The sequence below is a fragment of the Amblyomma americanum genome, chromosome 2, assembly GCF_052857255.1.
Source record: "Amblyomma americanum isolate KBUSLIRL-KWMA chromosome 2, ASM5285725v1, whole genome shotgun sequence".
Taxonomy (NCBI): Eukaryota; Metazoa; Arthropoda; class Arachnida; order Ixodida; family Ixodidae; genus Amblyomma; species Amblyomma americanum.
Genome location: NC_135498.1, coordinates 31995316 through 32012923, shown reverse-complemented (window position 1 = coordinate 32012923; position 17608 = coordinate 31995316). Strand labels below are relative to the sequence as shown.

Genomic DNA, 17608 nt, shown 5'->3' with positions numbered 1-17608 from the left:
CGCCGTAGTGAAGGGCTCCGGATACTTTCGACCACCTGGAGTTCTTTAAAGGGGTTGTGAAGGGGGCTCTAATAAAGTTGCGGCATGCCTGGGATATTCAAGCACGCCGCTTCACGAATATTGTCCAACAAGGGTTTTCTTTTTTTTAAATGCGCTTTGTAGAAGCTGAGTTATCTGTAGTTAAAACTTGATTTTCAGCGTCTTTGCGCCTTTCCCTCTCCTCTCGTCACAGGTAGGCGCTCCTTCGCCGACCCCCCTCTGGGAGCGGAGCTTCCCGACCCGCCGGAGATAAGCGGCTTATTGGCCGCGGCCACGGTAGCTCAAAAGCGTGAATTGTTGGGCGAGTTGGTACATTTTCACGTGTTCACCGGCGACAGTCTGTGTGTGTCTTCCTCTGGTCTTGCGTCTTTTCTCGCTGGTTTTTTTCCATGGTAGCTGCCCGACGTCTGCAAGAATCTAACCAATGGCCACCTCTCACCTTGTCTACGCAGATGCGGGGGACGGAGGAGGGTGCGAGCATGAAAAAGTCGCCGGGAAGGGCTCGCCAACTTTGGCGCGTGATTGTGGGTCGTCTGCTGCATGTAGAAGAGTATTATTTGGCTCTGGTTTTCATGGCAACACAGTGCAGTGATTAAGCGAGTCAATGTGCTCTCCTCGGAAGGCGTTTCAGAGCCCCTTTAGCGTGCACAGACATCGCACAGTACACGGACCTCTAGAATTTCGCCTCCATCGAAATTCCACCGCCGTGGCCGGGTTTGGACGAAATTTCCGGAGCTCTTCACTACGGCGTCCCTCACTGATCATTCTCAGGTTTACATTCGTATGTCCCTGGGAGTCCTCACACCATTCATTGCGCAATGGTGCAGAGGTTAAGCGATGCGCCACTGCACTGCGATGGCAGTATAAATAGCTGCCACCGGTGGGTCTTGTGCGACCCAAATTGCTCTCTCCGAGCAACCTCTCACGATAAACCGTTCATTAATACTACCACCTGCCGGCATGGTTAGTTTCCCAGCTATCTTAATCATAACATTATAGAACTTGATCATAACATAGTACAACTTAATATAACATTGCACGGACAATACGAATGAAGACGGTGTAAACAGAGTGTCTCGGTCGCGCACTTGCTCTCTGCCTTGTTGTACCCTGCGTTCTCTCGGCGCCCTGTGCCCTTGGCGTCTCCCTCATCTTGGGTGACGTAACAATATTATTAATAATGAGAGCACTTTTTCCAGTTTCTTCCTGACGCAGCCAGCCATCGCACTTTCCAATTTGATCGGAATAACGATTCATTATACTTGCTAAGGGATACTATATACTGTGTCTCTGATTTTTTCGATCTTTCCATGCCTTCGGAGGAGGAGGAGCAGGGGGGGGGGGGGGGGGGGGGCAGGTTTTTTTCAAAGTTATGTTTTTTTTTCGAGCCCCCAACACAATCGCGCTCCCGATAATGAACGAGGAACTGAAAAACTCGTCACGAACGTTGTTCACGATAGCATACCTTTGCGGCGCCTGCACCCGTGGTTGCGACAGGCATATGCGATTGAGTGGCATTGATGATTCTAGCCTGTGCAGCGTGCGCATGTATGGTACTGTGTTGCTCTGTGAAGATCACAGACGCGCTTTCGGCGGCCTTTCCTAAGTAGACAGAGTTAACTCCAGGTCAATGCATCAGGAACCTTCGCAGGAAATTAAATCTAAGCGTGCGCAGCCCACTCAAGTGGGCGTGTCGTCATGGGCGAGCGTCATCACAATCTTGTGGCACACATCTTGTGGGCAACAGTCAGTAAAGGCATCTGCCCGCCATTTTCAAGTAAAGACATAAAGGTTAACGAGAAAAAAAACACCCTGCTGTGCGCGAAACTAGCACGTAAAGTTAGGGGCAAAAGTGCTACTTTCGTGCACAGCAGATATATGGGGAACTTGGGCTGAAGTTTGCGGTGCCGACTGCAGCGCCACAACACACTGCCTAGCGAGAAGAGCAAGCAGTTTTGGGTAGTACTCTTGGTACTTTTCCGCGCCACCTTCGGGCGCTTATTGGCGTGAGCCTCCGCGCTCTGTCGAAGGCGCACGTGCCGTGCGTCAGCTATCTGGGCTACGCCGAGAGAAGCCAGGCAATGAATGGTGTGAGCCAAACGCGGGCATCTAATCGCGCAGAATGTGTTCTCAGGAACGCGACGGATAGGAGCGAAGAAACTGACGCGCCTGCACATTAAAACGGGCCACCCTATGGCTGCCTCTCGACGCCACCGGGCGTGGTCCTGACGTCGCGATGCGATGCACTTTAGTCGAAGCTCGCATCCCTCACCCACGGCCGTGGATGCAGGGAGTGCAAGGGGAATGCAAGTGGAGGAAAGCAAGGTGGAGGAGGGAGGAGAGGGGAACTCTCAGCGCATACCCATTCGGCCGTTCTTGCAGGAAAGCATCACAGAAGGTGGGAGGAGGGGAGCTAGCAGAGCCGGCCCGTTGCGTAGAGCATATGTCGCGTAACTTGAGATCTGCACGCCGCGCATGCGCACTGCCCAGCTCTCGCTGCGTCCAGCGCATTACGATAAGTATATGCCGATTTTTAAAGCGAAAGCATTATATGGCTCATCAGTCAGAAAACCCGGCGTTCCGTCCACTAGAAACGAACCCAAAATCCACGCGACCTCGTGACGTTATCGGAAGTGCCTACGACATCAGGAATGAAAGAGAGAGAAAAACAAACGGAAATGCAGGGAGGTTAACAAGGCAGCGCTTAGTATGCTACTCTACACGTGGTAAGAGGAACGGAGGGAGAGATAGAAAGGGGAGAGAACAAAGGGGGAGATGATCGCTTTCCCACATGTCCGTTGGCCATTACTTGCAGGGTACACAGGGCACACGCTGATAGTTCACAACCTTGCGCTCAGTCCTGAGTCCTCCAAGAACTTGAAAAGTGCCTTCGAAGCTGTCCTCTGCGACGAAGGCTTACTCCAAGGACCCAGAATCTTGACTTCAGTAAGGGGCCGAGGATCTAAGCGGCGGAGTGTTGCGGCCATGAATGAAAGAAATGCAGGCAGGAATGAAAGAAAAATAAAATTTCTTCCCAAGTGGGTTTCCAACCCAGGCCAGCTCGAAAAGATCAGATTCGCTGGCCACTTCATTAGAGCATTGTGCCATCACCGCAGCACAACACACCGCGAACAGATCTGTGAACAGATTTCAGCCTCACTGGCCATTGCGTTAGGGTAGTACACCATCGCCGTAGCCGAACACCCCGCGTGCATGCATTCGCATTCACAACGCGTAAGTAGCCTTAAGTGTCCGCCGTAGTTTTTCGCTGACATTGTGTTTCGTGAACTTTTGTGCATGTGTGTGCTTACGCATGCTACGTATGTGTACAAGCGTGGGCAGAGAGACGAGAGAGGCAGAGAGGTGTAGAAGTGAACGCCGCGTGGAGTGTTACGACCACTTTATCGTTGTGAACTTACCAGCGCCGTAAACGGCACCCGGCGCCAGCATCATACGTATATTGGACCACACCCTCCAACGACGAGTGGTTCCGCGTCACATGAAACGAAACCATGCGATACACCATCGTTCCGCGCGCTTTCGCGATAAGTAACCCTCAGCGCGTGCTCCAAGTCGAGAGCAGATAAGAACGTTACTTTGGAGAATATGCGGGCTGTCCGTGCTGGGCTCTGCACAAGAGCTCATACAGGCGATAGCATTCAGGTTCTCTTTTTCGAAATACGGTACACTGTGGAGAAAAGCCCACAGACGCGAAAGCATTCAGGTCCTCTTCTAGGCAACGTGCTGTGCTGTGCAGAAGAGCCCATACACTCGAATGCATTCAGGTTCTGTTTTTCTTGGCTGGATGCTGCGCTGTGCAGAAGAGCCCATACATGCGAGAGAATTCAGGTTGTCTTCTGGGCAACTTGCTGCGCTGTGCAGAAGAGCCCATACACGCAAAAACATTCAGGCTTTCTTCGCAATACGCTGAACTGTGTAGAAGAGCCCACAAAAGGGAAATAATTCAGGTTCCCTTCTAGGCAAGGTGCTGTGCAGAAGAGCCCATACATGCGAGAGAATTCAGGTTGTCTTCTGGGCAACTTGCTGCGCTGTGCAGAAGAGCCCATACACGCAAAAACATTCAGGCTTTCTTCGCAATACGCTGCACTGTGTAGAAGAGCCCACAAAAGGGAAATAATTCAGGTTCTCTTCTAGGCAAGGTGCTGTGCAGAAGAGCCCATACATGCGAGAGAATTCAGGTTGTCTTCTGGGCAACTTGCTGCGCTGTGCAGAAGAGCCCATATACGCAGCAAAAACATTCAGGTTTTCTTCGCAGTACACTGCACTGTCTAGAAGCGCACACAAAAGGGAAATAATTCAGGTTCTCTTCTAGGCAACGTGCTGTGCAGAAGGGCCCATACATGCGAGAGAATTCAGGTTGTCTTCTGGGCAACTTGCTGCGCTGTGCAGAAGAGCCCATACACGCAAAAACATTCAGGCTTTCTTCGCAACACGCTGCACTGTGTAGAAGAGCCCACAAAAGGGAAATAATTCAGGTTGTCTTCTAGGCAAGGTGCTGTGCAGAAGAGTCCATACATGCGAGAGAATTCAGGTTGTCTTCTGGGCAACTTGCTGCGCTGTGCAGAAGAGCCCATACACGCAGCAAAAACATTCAGGTTTTCTTCGCAATACACTGCACTGTGTAGAAGCGCACACAAAAGGGAAATAATTCAGGTTCTCTTCTAGGCAACGTGCTGTGCAGAAGGGCCCATACATGCGAGAGAATTCAGGTTGTCTTCTGGGCAACTTGCTGCGCTGTGCAGAAGAGCCCATACACGCAAAAACATTCACGCTTTCTTCGCAACACGCTGCACTGTGTAGAAGAGCTCATAAAAGCGAAATAATTCAGGTTGTCTTCTGGGCAACTTGCTGCGCTGTGCAGAAGAGCCCATACACGCAAAAAAATTCAGGCTTTCTTCGCATTACGCTGAACTGTGTAGAAGAGCCCAGAAAAGGGAAATAATTCAGGTTCTCTTCTAGGCAAGGTGCTGTGCAGAAGAGCCCATACATGCGAGAGAATTCAGGTTGTCTTCTGGCCAACTTGCTGCGCTGTGCAGAAGAGCCCATACACGCAAAAACATTCATGTTTTCTTCGCAATACGCTGCACTGTGTAGAAGAGCTCATAAAAGCGAAATAATTCAGGTTCTCTTCTAGGCAACGTGCTGTGCAAAAGAGCCCATACATGCGAGAGAATTCAGGCTGTCTTCTGGGCAACTTGCTGCGCTGTGCAGAAGAGCCCATACACGCAAAAACATTCACGCTTTCTTCGCAATACGCTGCACTGTGTAGAAGAGCTCATAAAAGCGAAATAATTCAGGTTCTCTTCTGGACAATGTGCTGCGCTGTGCAGAAGAGCCTGCACACTCGAATGCATTCAGGTTCTCTTTTTCTTGGCTGGATGCTGTGCTGTGCAGAAGAGCCCATACAAGCAACAGCATTCAGGTTCGCTCCTTTTCACCATGCGTTGCGCTCTGCAGAAGCACCCACACACGCGAAAGCATTCGAGTTCTATTCCTGGTAATAAGCTACGCTGTGCAGAAAGCCCACACACGCAATAGCGTCCAAGTTCCTTTCTTCTACGTAATACGCTGCGCTTGATCCGCCCGATTATTCCAAGAGCCGAGGAAGCCCGCGACGTACGAGTACGTGAACGAAAGCGGCTCGCGGGCCGATCGTTTGTGCCGCTTCGTTGCTTCTCTTCCCGTACTCGAGCGGAAAACGGCGACGGCAGGAGAGAGAACTACTGGCGAAACAATTTCCATTTACGGCAATGAGGAACACCGCCGTCACAGTGACTCACGACTGTCTTGGCAACCATGTGTTTCCGTGAATGCTTTTCGCTTTGTCTTATTTCCTACGCGGACTATTCTCGCAGTCTATCCGATATTCATTCGCTCATTTTCGACTGGAGCGGCTTGAATGATTTGCAGAGCGAAAACATTTACTTTTAAAGAACGGAGAGGTGGAGTACAGTTACGGAGCGGCTACTTCATCGCTCTGTCGCAAATAAAATTAAATCAAATCAAATTTATGCTCAACATTAGTGCAATGTTGGTGGCTTCCCCGGCAGAATTAAAGCTGTGAACACAGCTTGACTATATAGGCCAGGAAGCCAATTTGGCAGCAGCGACTTTACACAGACAGTGAAATGGTTCAAATGCAAGTGTAAATTGCAATTCGTATAATACATGCGCTCCGTTCATCGACATCAACATAACAAAAGCGTTAATCTTTTATGACAAAACCTTGGATAACTTTAAAAAAAAAAGAAACGTTATAAAAATTAAAGGCAAGATTTGAATAATTTGCAATATATGTGCAGCAAAAAAAAAAAAAAGAGTGAGCACTTAGACTGTTTTGCGAATTCGGAAAGTGCCGTACCGAAAAAATCTGGACAAGCGCTCTTTTTTTTTTCGCGTACCGCAAGATTGCACAATGACAACCAACATCCGCTGATCCCCTTTGGGACCCTTGTAATTTACTGCCATTTTTGCTTTGAAGCCTTTTGACACCGGGCCCCTCTCGGAGGATTTGATCCTCGGCGCTTGGCCAGATAGCTCGAAAACTGTACAGGCATCGCGAGCGCTCTCACGTTCTTTAAGCGACACGGGCGTTGTCTCGCGTTTGTGATGTTAGAAAGTGTGCCTTGCTTTTTTGTTCTTTTTAATGTATTTTTTCATCTGACTCCTCCCATCCTCATCACCCCCCATTGTGACCCTCTTTTTTCTCCTCTTCCCGTTCCCCAGTGCAGAGTAGCAGGTCAAATATTTATTTTTCAGGCCAACCTCTCTGCCTTTCTCGTCCATAACCCTTCTCTCTCTCTCTCTCTACTGCCATTTTTGTCAAAAACATACCGCAAAAATTTTTTCTGCCAGTCTTAACTAGTAGCGTAAGCGCACGATAAATTTTAAAAGCAAAATTTTTCTACTCATCGGAAGGTTAGACCATTCCCATCAATATGTTTATAACAGTACCTTACTATATTCCACAGTTGCCTCAGAATTAGAAGCGATTTCCAAGAAAGCTGAACTTGGCGTGTGTTAGAGCTCCACTGAAAGCATGTGAAATCACTGCTATTCATCTTCACCTTACGCGGGTGATTCCGCTGGAAGATATAGAAAATGTATGTGAACACATCGCCTGTCACCATCTGCATTTCTCCAACGCTCGCATGTCGTTGCGTAGACTGATCCCAAAGAACTTGACTATTTGTTCAGTCGAACACTGAACCCCATAATACCCGTTAAATCACAGAGACTTCACGAAGCAGTATCTAACATGACCATCTGCTGACCCCACTGATCAGGTATACTGCCGCTGAATTTATTTATGGACAGAACTTTGCCTTCCATGCTGTTCACCGTAACGCTGTATTTCTTCTACACGCCTTGCATCAAAGATGTTTCAAATCAAACTTCACAAGACACTTGATTATACTAATATTCATAATCTTTAACGATAGGCCATCATGGCAGACGAAGAATAGAGGAAGGGCGGTGCTTCCGGATGTGTGGTTTGTTTTGTCGATGGGCTGGTCATGCCCTGAACATCACACTCGGTTCGTATTTTACCGCGGCGATAATTCTCGCTAATGACACGAGAAAGAAATGAGGGGCGCACGATCCCACTGAAATAGATTACTGATACTGGTACGATGTAATTCACTGATTACTTTTTTCAAAAATATGTTCTCGAATCCCAAATCTCTTTGAGTAGCTAGCGCATATGATATTCTTCATGTAGGGCCTCCATATTAGTCAAATGCACGCTGGGACCATTCTCAGTGCTTCCTAATAACCTGCGGCCATAACTGTTGTTTAATTGTTCCCTTAAAACTAATCTTAGTTTGATTTTTTCGTAATCAGCTTTCTGAATCATCACCCCATGATAGCTTTTACTGCACACTTTGCTTTTATTACGCAAAAACAAAGAAATGGACACCAAAACATCAACACCAAAATTTTATCAGCGCTGAAAAAAAAACAACGCACTCAACATAAAAAACTACGTGTTCATTTCCTGCAATAGTATTTGCCCAGCGCTTATCTTTAATCAACAGGGATTTTTTTTTTTAAATTCCTGCGCTATTGCTTTTATCAGGGTTGATTTCATACCTCACAAATAATTCTTACCGTAATCAGAATGCCTTATTGTTTGGCTAGTTGGTATATGTACCCCAAAAGTTAATCCCTTTTCATCCGCGCATAGCACGAGAAAAATGGCGGCCAGAACTGTACGGCTGAGCAGAACATCGATGTGAATGGTGGGTAGGTATTGTAGGTAGGTCAGTGGACTTAGTGGAGCCGTATAGTGGAAGGCTCCTGGGATTACTTTGGACCACCTGTAGTTATTTAACGTACACTGGCACCACACAGTGCAGCGGTAATTTTGTATTTAGTTCTCACTGAATGCGGCGGCTACGGTTGGGATTCGATCCCGCTACCCTGCCTGAGCTACCGAAAGCCATGACCAGTGAGTCACAGTGGTGGCTATAGATTTGAATAAATGCGCTGCCCTTCGTTGCTTAATAAACCAGTACATCGATTAAATGAAAGTGTTGATCCGAAGTATTGTGCCCGCAGTGTCATCTACGTCTTACAACATTTCTTGTGATTTCTAACATGTGTTTCTACATAGTTCCTTCTGAATACTCAATAGCACTGGGCGCAAAAGTAAACGCTAAGCAGTCGCGACTTCAGATATATATACTATTGAGAAATGCCCAAAAGTCTTATTTGTCAGCAGTAATCGAAATATATTTCTCATGTATAGATATTACTATCAATGAAAACAATAAATTTGACAGCCGTGTGTGGAGCAGTTCTCCATGGGTTTTCTTCACAGTCTCTACTACGAATCTCCATGCCTTCAGAAACATCCAACAACAACTTTTGAGACATGAATATTTTAGTCCTATGCACACTCAGCAGAATGAACATATAGATCAAAATTACGAATAACCTCATCGTGCAGTGTGAGAAACTTGCCACTTGTTAGGCTACTGGGAACTGAAAGCCGATCTATAGACAAAGCAATCAAAATGCAAGGCGCTGCTCACAGCGCCCCTATACTGAAGCAATATTCTTGAAAAGATTTGTTTCAGTGCCCTGGTGCATGGGTAGCAGTGGTGCTACGCGTGTACAATAAGTAATCTTAGTCAAATAAAGCCTGTTGCAAGTAAGCACTCATCCTGTTCCCTCACTACGTCCGTATTCGCCTTTTCCGCTACTGTGTCTTTCCTGGATGGCTACATCAGAGCACAGTGAGTGCATTCTAACTTCCGTCTACACTCAGGCTGCAGGGCTGATGCGTTCTTCTTTTTATTTCTTTTTTTAAAATGCCGTGAAAGAAAGATGTGCATTATAAACTAGTTAAAGATCCCCAGGTGGTCGAAATTATCCCGGAGCCCTCCACTACGGCACCTCTTTCTTCCTTCTTTCACTCCCTCCTTTATTCCTTCCCTTACGGCGCGGTTCAGGTGTCCGCCGATATATGAGACAGATACCGCGTCATTTCCTTTCCTCAAAAACCAATTATTATTATTATAAACTAGTACGCGTGAGCCGACGAGGATATACGTATACGTACACATCGCCCCGTTCGCCGCACAAAGCAGACGAATCGCATTCCGAGAATAGGCGGCGCTGATGGCCGGCGCCTAATGGCCCAGCGGCTCGTTACCTCGGCGGTGAACGCGCGCGACTTGTATTATTCACGCGCCAGTCCCGACGGGTCCCAGTGAGGAGAGAGCCAGCGCCAGGCATTCGGCCGCCACTTAATTAAAGGCGCGGGCAAAGTGCCTGCGCGCATTCTTCCCGCCGTCGTTGTTTACCGCGCGCGTGCATGCGTCTCGTCGATAACGGGGAATCGCTTATGTGGAAGCGTGCCCTGCGAGGGGGGGAAAAAAAAGCGTAGTGATTTCCGGACATCCATTTAGAGGTCGCTCGCTCCTCGCGTGTATTGTAACAAGAGCTGCGATCGGCAAAATAAATGAAACAATTCAGGGGGGCACTTTGATGACCTAAAGTGCGGTGAGGCGAAAGGCTTTAGCGCGGTGTTGCTGCTTGTGTCGCTGATGTGTGGTGATGATGTTGATTAAAGACTACACAATTGCTTGAAGCGCAGGTGCATTGTCTTCTGGCGCCTTGCGCATGCGCGGAGCATTATCGTATACTGAGTTCCCATTTACGACATACTACAGCAACCACTATCATAAATAATGAATTACTAATTTACTAGTTAACCAGTTATAAACCAATAAATCATCAACTAATTGGCAATTACCCCAATAATTAATGAACTAATGCACTAATTATCGGTTACTAATTAAAGTATAGTTAGCTCAGCATATATATTATATATATATATATATATATATATATATATATATATATATATATATATATATATATATATATATATATATATATATATATATATATATATATATATATATATATATATATATATATATATATATATATATATATATATATATATATATATATATTGCCACCTAGTGTTGCCAGGTGGCGCAAGCTGTCCGCGAAGACGATGAGGTTGCGATCGTGCTATGGCGGATCGGCCCGGTGCCGCTCGCGAGAAGCCGGGAGGTGTCGGGGAAGAGCGCCTGGGTGAGGGTGAGCGCGACTGCCGCTGCGCTCGGGATGGATTGCGCTGGTCCGCAAGGAATTCTTCAATTTCAGGGGGTCGTTCACCTTGACGGGGTCTCGGTGAGTCGGTGCGGAAGCCTTGGATGCCGATGCGTCGGTAATAACAATTTCGATAAAGATGACCTGGCTCTCCGCAGTGAAAACAGAGCGGTCGTCGGTTAGGTGTACGCCAAACGTCGGCCTTTCGGAGGGGTGCTCGACGATCCTCGAAGTACTGCACCGGTTGCACAGAGGGCCGCGGGGCTTGAGGCGTGGCGTGAATTGGTGGCGGCGAAGCGGGAGCCGGACGCCTTGCAACTTCGGCGTACGTCGGACGGCGGTAGTCCCCAGGCAGAGGTGGTACGTCGACCGCAGGAACAGGGCCCCGGAACGCCTGTTGCACCTCCTCTCGTACAAGAGCGGAGATGGAACCGAGCGCAGGCTGCGACGGGCTACAAAATTTGTGAAGCTCCTCACGCACGATTGTGCGAATAAGTTCCCGCAAATCATCAGGATGCTGTCCGATGGTGGCAAACGATGATGTGACTGCAGCAGCATGCACGGGCCGGTCGTAACTGGCGCAACGCTGTTGCAGGACCTTCTCCATCGTTGTGGCTTCCGAAAGAAATGCAGCAACTGTAGATGGTGGGCTGCGCACGAGGCCTGCGAACAGCTGCTCTTTGACGCCTCTCATTAAGTGCCGAAGTTTCTTCTCTTCAGGCATGGCAGGATCAGCTCTCCTGAAGAGCCGCGTCATGTCCTCGACGTACATTTGTACGCTTTCGTTCGGTAGCTGGACGCGGGACTGGATTGCCCGCTCCGCTCTTTCGCGGCGATCCGCGCTGGTGTAGGCCTCCAGCAGGCGACGGCGAAACTCTCGCCAGGAAGTTAGAACTTCCTCACGGTTCTCAAACCACGTGCGGGCGCCATCCTCTAGGCTAAAGTAGACGTTTCTTAGTTTCGCGGCGTCGTCCCACTGGTTATAAGCAGCCACACGCTCGAAGTGAAGGAACCAGTCCTCCACGTCTTCGAAAAGGTCCCCGTGGAAGGCCTTGGGAACCCGCGGGGTCTGCAAGGTATAGTGGGCAGGTGTAGCACCGGCAGCTTGCGTGAGAATACCGGTGGCTGGTATCATGACTGTCCCGAGTGGTCCAAGCTCCGGTGAAAGTCCCTGCAGCCTCCGGCTGAAGCGGTGTACCGGGGTGTCAATCGGCGCAGGGCTGGCGGCACGGCTCCCTGGAGGGGTTTCTCGCATGTGATACTCGTACCCAGCAGGCTCCACCAAATTGTCACGGAGTTCTCACGGAGAGACGCTTCAACAGCTGGAGTCGGCAAGAGGAGACGGTAATGGCGGCCGATCCGCCATAGCACGATCGCAACCTCATCGTCTTCGCGGACAGCTTGCGCCACCTGGCAACACCAAGGCGATACCCTGTGCCACAGCTTCAGAGGTCGCCGACTTTTTCATGCAAAACATCGTCTTGCGGCACGGAGCCCCTTCGTGCGTTATTACCGACAGAGGCACAGCGTTTACAGCGCAGCTAATCGACCATATATTTACGTTGAGCTGCACTAGCCATCGCATGACCACAGCTTATCATCCGCAGAGCAATGGGCTAACCGAACGCTTAAACAAGACCATTGCGGACATGCTGTCAATGTACGTAGACGTTCAGCACAAAACTTGGGATGAGGTGCTACCGTACGTCACATTTGCGTACAACACGGCCCTCCAGGAGACTACACGCTTTACTCCCTTTCGTCTTGTATATGGACGTGAAGTCCAGAGCATGCTTGACGCGATGCTACCATGCCTCGATGACGACCAACTCGCACCCGATGTTCATGAAATTGCCCAACGCGCTGAAGAAGCCCGTCAGCTTGCCCGCGTACACATCGGCCAGCAGCAGGGCACTGATGCGCGCCGTTACAACCTTCGACACCGACAGGTCGACTACAATCCCGGTGAACAAGTTTGGGTGTGGACACCTGTCCGCCGCCAGGGCTTGTCCGAGAAACTACTCTGCCGGTACTTTGGCCCCTATAAAGTGCTACGGCGTATCAGTGATGTTACCTATGAAGTGGTTCCCGACGGTGCCGCGCAACCGAGACGTCGACAGCCCAACAGCTCTGACATTGTGCACGTTGTGCGGCTTAAGCCGTACTATGCCCGACAACGGCTTAGCGGCCCTCCGTTGTGACTCTGTGTGTGCTCCGCTTTCCTCGCGTTCTTCTCTGTTTCCCTTCTGAACCTTAGCGCGCCTACGCTGCTGGCGGCACCACTGCGATGCCCTTCTTTTTCGGAGGGGGGAATAATGCCACCTAGTGTTGCCAGGTGGCGCAAGCTGTCCGCGAAGACGATGAGGTTGCGATCGTGCTATGGCGGATCGGCCGCCATTACCGTCTCCTCTTGCCGACTCCAGCTGTTGAAGCGTCTCTCCGTGAGAACTCCGTGACAATATATATATATATATATATATATATATATATATATATATATATATATATATATATATATATATATATATATATATATATATATATATATATTAGCAGACAAGGCAAAGTAAATGAGGGGCCCGTTTGACAAACTATGTGATGGGATCCAACAGTCACCGAAACCAAGGTGCATAGGGGAACGTTATTTTTTTTATGTGTTGTGCTTATCAGTGGGATAATATTACTTAGGTTAATAAATCGCTTAAAGAAAATTACTTTCAAAGCAGCAGAAAAAACAACCATGCCGCCGGTGGGATCCGAACCCACGACCTCCGAATATCGCGTCCGGTGCTCTTACCAACTGAGCTACGGCGACGGCTGTCCAATCTGACAAGGTTCGCTTACACCAAATAAACATAAATACCCACGAGAGCAGCAGATTGGACAGCCGTCGCCGTAGCTCAGTTGATAAGAGCACCGCCGGACGCGATATTCGGAGGTCGTGGGTTCGGATCCCACCGGCGGCATGGTTGTTTTTTCTGCTGCTTTGAAAGTAATTTTCTTTAAGCGATTTATTAACCTAAGTAATATTATCCCACTGATAAGCACAACACATTAAAAAAAAAATAACGTTCCCCTATGCACCTTGGTTTCGGTGACTGTTGGCTCCCTTCATCAGTATATATATATATATATATATATATATATATATATATATATATATATATATATATATATATATATATATATATATATATATATATATATATATATATAATAGCTACGGCATACTACACCACTGATGACGTCATCAGTTTGACAGCTATAGTGTGACACTTTTCTGCGAACATCCCCACTGGCGAGTTATGAGCCTATAAGGGCTTTCGCCGTAATAAAAGACGCTACATTAACCCTTTCCTTACCAGACTGGAACGGCCTTCCAAACAACCATCATCACTTGCTCAAGTCTTTTCGCCGAGAATGTAAAAACTTTCCTGTTAGTGAATTTGTGCTTTTAATTCTTGCCACCCCTTATGTAACCTCCTTTTTTGGGGCCTTTAAGGTAATAAAATGAAACGAAATGAAGTTGTAATTCGCGACGTATACCGATCGCACGCATCGAAAACTGAAACAGAAACCATCGTCGCCGGGAGAACGACTTTTTTTTTTTCTTCGTCTACTTTCTTTTCCGGACTGCTTCCTTATGTTTCTTTATTCCATCAGTTTTCATCATTTTTTTTCCTGCTACAAATACTTATAAAACTGGGACTTTTATCCCCGGAGCAAAATAACCTCGTTTTTCACTTTAATGTGAAACTCAGGACAACTTTATTAGGCATTTGTTCTTGATAAAGCCGCACAGCTGGGCCTTTTGTGGCTATGTGAGCGTTTTAAAGGCAGGAAAAGAGGCTTTCACGAGTGAGAAATTTGGAGTTTCATCTATGACACTTTTTTCGCTGCCACTGCTATTCAAACTCGTGAGGTTGGTGACGTCCGGAGCGGTGAGTTTGCTTTATTTAACTCTCCATGTTTTATTCTTATTTTAGTTTTCCTTGTGCGATGAAAGTGCACTAGTTGCCTAAATATTCGCGCGTGTAATCCTTATTTTTTCGTTGTATTCAACAAAAATCTAACCCGACATTATAACAATGTACTTGTGTACACAGCCTACGGTTGTTATACCTGTCCTTCATTTTTTGCCCTTTTCCATCGTCATCGCTTCCTGTAAAAGTAGGTATTGTTGTCTATTAGAAAGTGGCAATATATCACTGAGGGGCCACTCTATGCTTTTTCCTAAGTGCCCATGATAAAAATAATGGCGACTTGGCCTGGGGTGGCACCAAAAAGTCAGAATATCAAATCCAAGTTTAACATAGTTAACGGTCCCCTTAGCACAAAGTGAAATGCACACCGCTGAATTAAATAAAACAATCCAGCTGAGTTTCATACATCTTTGTGAGAAAATATAGATCCTTGTATAAACGGGCTGTCAAAATGGATGAGAATGAAGCTTTCTTTTTGAGCATCTGCGGTCGCTTGTAGCTTCGCCCTAGCATTGCTCAAGTCCATTTGCATTACAACAATTGAGCTGAAACTTATTTTCTCCAGTCGTTGTGTGGAGAACACAGTAACTAGTAGATTCAGTCGGAAGCCAGTCGATTTTTGTAGCGATAGCTACACTACGCCACCTCTTCGAGCCTTCAGCGTGGCCACCGTGGCCACTCCTGGTCACGTGGTTGGTCACGTGATGCGGAGCAGCTGTTGCTGCTGGCAGCGCGCCGGCGAAACCGAGCTGCCACAGCTGTGCGCATGCGCCGTGTCAGGTGGGACGAAGATGAAGAACGAACGCCCAGAGAAACGGAGCGGCGAAAGTCTGACTTTGCAATTCAACTGAGCGAGTTCCACTCGGCCAGATGTAGCTATCGCGTCACTCCAGGTTGAACCAGAGCTAAACCACCGCCAATTTTTTGCGAGCGGTGCGTTAACTTCGCGCTTAACTAAGTCGTCTAACGTTGCCTCAGAGATGTAAATACGAACCATTCATATTTGCTCAGAAAGGGCTCACAGATGAGAAAATGGCTTACAGAGCGGTCATATATAAACTATATAATGCGGAAGTGCAGCCTACAGGTTTACGGAAACCGCAACACGTTTTGAGCGAGTACAAGCCAAGATAAAATTTAGATTTTTTTATGACCTCGGTTGACCGCAAACTTAGAACTCTGGATAAAAAGTTGCTGACTTTAGATAGAAATATATTGTACAGTCGTGAGCAATATAAGAGGGAACAGAGTTTGAGCAATCATTCATTGATAATTCTATAATCATGTACGACAAGAAGAGTTTGCTTTGTAATTAGTTTTCCTCTTGGCTTATAATATCAAAAAGTTGTTCTCAAATTTAGTGCAGAAACAAAACCAGAAAATTCGCAATTCAGTGCAAAAAAAAATTCATTCTCGCATATTGCTCACCACTGTACGTACACCCTATACCCCTAAAACAGCAAACAGAGAAAGAAACTATGGAGAGAAAGGGAGAAAAACTTAAAATAGTTTAGCTGATTTATCCACAAGCGGTTGTGTGGAATCGATTAAACTGCGCAGAGCTTCCTTCTTTTTATTATGCTGGTTTATAACCACAGAATTTACAGCCGGCAGTACATTTGACTACTCTCAAGAGTAGCCCAAAAGCAACGCTGCGACCGTCTAGCGCGTAAACTGAAAGAGTAGCAGAACAGGTGCAATAGCGGGAGCTTAGAGCGGCCGCCCTGACCCAGTTCTCGCCGCGCAGAACAGAAAGAAGGAAAGAGCTCTGCGGGTAACGCCCTTCTTGACGCGAAAGAAAAAAAAAAGAGAAAGAAGCAGAGAGCGCTCTCGGTGAAAGGACGAAGGTTAGATGAAGAGAAAAAGAGAGGAAAAAAGCCGGATAGACATAAAAAGAACAATGAAAAAAATCCGCGCCGCGCTCCCATTAGATCGCTCCGAGAAACTGACAACTACGTCCCCCAGGACAGCCGTGATCGTATAGTGGTTAGTACCTTGCGTTGTGGCCGCAATAACCCAGGTTCGAATCCTGGTCACGGCATTGTTTTTTTTTTACTTGTTCTTTTCCATCTGCTGCTGCACAAAACATGTTCTGCACAGGGCAAAACAACATCGAGGCGTTTTTATTTCTCTACTTTGTGTGAGTCCCATATTATTTCAGCGTTGCTCTCGGTGTTGAACCTGGTTATACGAGCGAAGGCTCTGTTAAGCATGGTCTCCACTGTCTCAAATAACATGTCAGGTCAAGGTCAGCGCCCGTCCTTGTCGCCTCGTCTCTGTCCTCGTCTGTTCAGCTCTGCTTTTCCAGAAAACCATGTACCAACACGCCCAACTCCCCGCATTAATCAGTTACCTAATGGTCACAGTCATATGATCACGTGGTCATACCACCGTAGCTTGGGCCTTGGTAAGTAGTTACGTTCGGTTTGACCTTGTGAGGCATTGAAGGTCATTGTCGGTGTGGTGTCGTCCACTGTCTCAAATGTCAAGGTCAAGTACCCAATGGTCATAGTGATATGTCTTTCTATCTTGAAAAAACGTAGCAGCACGAAATCCATTTTTCGGAAAACTAAGTTTCTTGGGCGTGGCAAGGATCGGATGGAAGGAGAAATTATTGAGGCATATAACATCAGAAAAGCAGGTGGTCAGTGTGTCAGCACCGCTTCCTTGTCTCTTTTTTGATAATGGAATGGCGTTTCTGAACCAATGCGGTTGATTGCCACGAGGCGATAGTATATAGCGCTGTACTTAAGCTATGGTTTTCTCAATAAAAATCATTTGAAAGTGCTGCATTCGTCCTGTCGTATGTGTGTGCTGGACACTATTATTTTTAATTCTTTTTATGGCCCGCACTACTTTATGTCGTATGCCTGTCTACTTAGTCCCCTTTTTTTTTCGTGCTGCTACGTTTCTTCAATTTGAATCAATACCAA

General features: G+C 47.3%; 1 protein-coding gene and 1 non-coding gene across 3 annotated transcripts in view; one reads left to right on the top strand and one right to left on the bottom strand.

Annotated features, from left to right (window-relative positions):
- Window positions 1–17608, bottom strand: part of Sarm (sterile alpha and armadillo motif) — a 172285-nt gene that overhangs the window by 126499 nt on the left and 28178 nt on the right. The window lies entirely within an intron of this gene.
- Window positions 16645–16716, top strand: TRNAH-GUG (transfer RNA histidin (anticodon GUG)). The gene has a single exon. It is a non-coding gene; the product is annotated as a tRNA-His (tRNA).